At 40.6% G+C, this 4,412-nt stretch overlaps 1 pseudogene; it reads left to right on the top strand.

Moving 5' to 3' along the window:
- The first annotated feature begins 2,286 nt into the window (after positions 1 to 2,286).
- LOC122998094 lies at positions 2,287 to 3,531 on the top strand (annotated as a pseudogene).
- The last annotated feature ends 881 nt before the right edge of the window (positions 3,532 to 4,412 follow it).

Raw genomic sequence — 4,412 nt, 5'->3', positions numbered from 1 at the left:
GAAGGGAAGTCACCTCTGTTATATGTCATCATTCATTCAGTGTATTGGTAGGTGACAAGCTCCTGCATACTGTCAGCTGTGGGGAGAGAAAAAGGAAAGGGATGTGGCGAGCTAAGGGAATGGGACGGGATTTTACACCTCTGGAAAGTTTTTGTTTATTCTTGTTTTCGGTGAAAACAAGGTATGCATCAAAACAAGTTATCTATCAAGAATTTCCACTTGCATGTATTGGACTGGACTGTATAATGTGTTAGATAATGAATCAATGCACTTTAGATTGGTGCTGGTGCTCCTCAAAAAAAAAAAAAAAAAATCGAAAAAAGTAGGACAGCACTCATCTTAATCTGGTTATTCCTGCATCACACAGACATTTCGGCAGCCACCCTTCCTCAATGTGGAAACTGGAAACAGTAAATGGTGAATGGACTGTACTTGTATAGCGCCTTTCTAGTTTTTCGACCACTCAAAGCGCTTTTACACTATGAATCACATTCACCCATTCACACACATTCATACGCTGAATGGGTACAAGGGCTACCATGCAAGGTCCCAACCTACCCATCAGATGAATCTAATCATTCACACACTGATGGCACAGTCATCAGGAGCAATTAGGTGTTAAGTATCTTGCCCAAGGACACATCGATATGTGGACTGGAGGAGCCGGGGATCGAACTGCTGATCTTCCGACGACCTGCTCAACCTCCTGAGCCACAGCAGCCAAAACAGTGTTACAAGTAAGCACAGGTGAGCTGCATAACCTAAGCAAGCGCAACAATGGAGCCAATAGGAGCCCTCGTATTCCAAACAACGCTCATTCCAAGGAGGAGCTTGCAACAACAAACCAAACCTCACTAAACATAAATTATATTACAAAAAGCAGGATAGTGAGAAATCTTCATTTAAACCAGATGGCATTAAAATGCCCAGATAATTAATCTCTCTTTGTAGAAACTACTTTTCTCGATTGCCTCTCCAGTGGTAAAGTTGAACTTCAATAAAGATCATTAACCTAATAATTACCTGACCTGAAATGTCTGGCTACAGGAGACCCCTCATCATGCTTCCTAATAAAATATTTATGTTCGCAAGTTCAAGTTTTTAGATTACGTTTTCTTTTGCCAACATAAAATAAATCACATGGACATTAAAGTAAATAAACTTGAAACATACATGTTCCTGCCAGTTGAAGGATGAGTGAATTCATTACCTTGATTAGAAAGTTACACTGTACATAATTATGACAATGAAAATGACCACTGAGCATTTTGGCCAAAAGTTTTTACAACATTTTATTGGCATATCAGATTTTACAAGATAGTCTCTAATATAGAAGGTGAGTGAAAGGCTTTGCATTTGTTTGCTTTGACAGAAATTGGCCTATACATAGACACAAAGGTTGTGCTTCATGTAGGCACATAGGTTTAACAACTAAAAGTTACATACGATTCATTTGTTTGTGTTGAAAGTTTTTTCTAACAAGTATTTCAGTCAGGAGAGGCTCAATTAAATGAGACTGTAAGGTAGTGAGTGGAACAGGTGGATCCAAATGCAGGAGATGGCGGGCAGGCAAGATCAGATGCAGAATATTTAATGATAAACATGAAACACTGAGACACAGGAACAGGAAACACTAACCATAACCACAGACGACTCGACAAAGCCTGAACTCAAAACCAGACCTTAAATACAAACCAAACTGATCAAGGAACGGGGAACAGGTGAGTAGACTCAAGGGCAGGCTGGGAGTGAGTGGCTGAGGGAAACACAGCGGGTGCTTTTCAATTTGCTAATTCTATGCTTCCTCGCGTCCTCTCTCCTCCGTGACCCGGAAAGCAATCTCCCTCCGCTATCATGGAGGATCTTCCAATCCCTTTAATGCACCTGGAGGAGACGAGGAGCAAGAAGTGAGGAGGCTCCTGGAGGAGCTTAGAGTGAGGAAACACAGGTGTATCATATGCAGAAGAGTTTTAACAGACGGCAACACCCCTTTGATCCAAAGTGTGTATTGATTGGTCAGCTGATCTGATGGGACAGTAAACAGTCGGGCTGTTATTGTAATACAGTGGATCTGAGGGGTGTACTTCGAAGCGAGATTAGTGGGTTAGCAAGATACGTTGAGCCAGGGTTTTCAATGTCACGAAAGTTGCTCTCTTTTAACCTGGCTACATCACCATGGTAACTGATGCAGCAAACTTAACCTGGTCCGGGGCAGGTTATGTTCCGAGTTTCAGCTCATATCGGCTATAAAAAGTGCTGCTCTTTCACTAACCACCTCTCTTGAAAATGGCATCACTATTTTTGAATAATCCGGTGGACCTCGGCGCAATTATTGTGCAAGGTACTCTTCGGAGGGAGAGAGTATTTAGAGATTGGAGTGATCCCATATCTTTTCCTGACGTCATTCTCTATGAACGCTACAGATTCTCAGCTGAGGGAATACGTTATTTATGCAAACTGCTGGAGCCATATGTGAGTAACTCCACAAAAAGGAGAGCACTTACAGTGGCACAAACTGTGTGCATATCGTTGCGTTTTTTTGCCACGGGAACCTTATAGTTCACTTTAGTAATAATAAGTATGATGAATACTTGCATGTGAAATATAATGTATAAATCTAATTCCTTCATAGGATTCCCTATGGTGATAGGTGCAATTGATTGCACCCACATTCCCATTAGTGGAGCCTTAGGGGAACATAGGGGTGACTTTGTTAACAGGAAGTCCTTTCATAGTATCAATGTTCAGGTAAACTACCTGGTGCTCATTTTTGTAAGGTGATTGGTGGCACATAGCATGCAGGTACACTAAAGCTTTTTAATAGTGCTGCGCATGAAACTTTGCACAATTGTATATATTATTTATTATAATGTAGTATACAATTATCCCTTTAAAAGCCTTAACTGGTACCTTTTCCTTGTTTTAGTGCTTTCATTGTGAAATTAACCTCAATGCTTTTGCAGATGACTTGTGACCACCAATTGATGGTCACAAGTGTGGAGGCCAAATGGCCTGGCTTGGTTCACGACTCCCGCATTTTCCAGGAGTCATCACTGGGTCATCGGTTTGAGCAAGGTATGGCAAACATATAGAATTAATACTATTGCTTGTTTAATTGTGACACTGGTCAAGTAATTTCCTCTCCTTTTATTAACAGGGCACTATGATGGGCTTCTGCTGGGGGACAGAGGATACCCTTGTACAAGGTTCTTGATGACCCCCTATCCTGACCCACAGACGCCACCAGAGAGGTGCTTTAATGTGGCCCTCAGTAAATGCCGGGTGAGGATTGAGATGACCTTTGGGGTCATCAAGTCTCGTTTTAACTGTCTCCGGGGTTTGAGAGTCTCTCCTGAGAGGGCCTGCCAGATCACAACAGCATGCATGGTGCTCCACAACATCGCCACCATGTGAAAGGAGAGAGCCCCTCATGTGCCATTGGTGGCACCTGACATTGTTGACCCCATCACCCTGGATCACCCCACTGGAGCAGCCATTAGACAGGCCATTACTAATCAGTTTTTTATGTAAAAGAAAAAGAAAGAAATATTTTATTTCATATATAATTTTGATTCTTTTTTATTCCAAATTTAATTATCTGTAAATACTGTAGCCTACGTTCTATGTGTGTAGCATGAAAGATCTACAACTTTCATTTCATTTTGCAACCCTGTTGTACAATGACAAGTTAAGTTGATAAGTTGAATCTTGAAAAAAAGAATAAACCAATAACAGGATGCATTTCACATTTTTAGTTAGTTGTTCTGCCTTTGCTGGGAAAAGAGAAAAAGAGTCATAAGTATACAATGTCAATCATGCTTAACCAATAAAATTCTAAGTACCATTTACTGCAATACCTTCTCCAATAGCTCAATTTCCAATTTCAGCTTTTTGATTTCCAGTTCTTTTTTAATATTGTCCAGCTACAGGTTCTTTTTATATAGAGCCCTCACATTGTCTGCTCCAACCTCTATAAATAGTATTAGTTGGCAGGACATTGAAGTGTTCATCGAGCAACAGAGATCACTGGGATAGACTTTTCAGTGATATTGGTGTACTGTGTTCATGATTCACCTAGCATAGCGTGTTCTTAGTAAGGCTCACTTTAAAAGATGGACATAGGACTACTAGAAAATATAAAACCCTTACCCTTTGCATTCTTGAAGGCCTAGAGGTGGAGGCCACTGACTGAGAGGAGTCTTGCATATTTTCCTCTTCCTGTAAAATAAACCAGCAAGTGAAGCTATTTAATTATTTTAATGTTTTGAGGTCACCTGAAGCAGTTAAACCTATGTGCAGACTATCACAAGCATGTTTTTGATACATTAGGCATAACTGGGTTCACAAATTCAACATATGATTAAAAATAAGTTTACCCTCACAGCCATCCCTGAATGTATAGACAGCGTCTC

This window comes from Thunnus albacares, chromosome 15 (genome assembly GCF_914725855.1).
Source record: "Thunnus albacares chromosome 15, fThuAlb1.1, whole genome shotgun sequence".
NCBI classification, from domain to species: domain Eukaryota; kingdom Metazoa; phylum Chordata; class Actinopteri; order Scombriformes; family Scombridae; genus Thunnus; species Thunnus albacares.
Note: the sequence above shows the minus strand (reverse complement) of the source record. Positions and strands in the feature narration are given on the sequence as shown.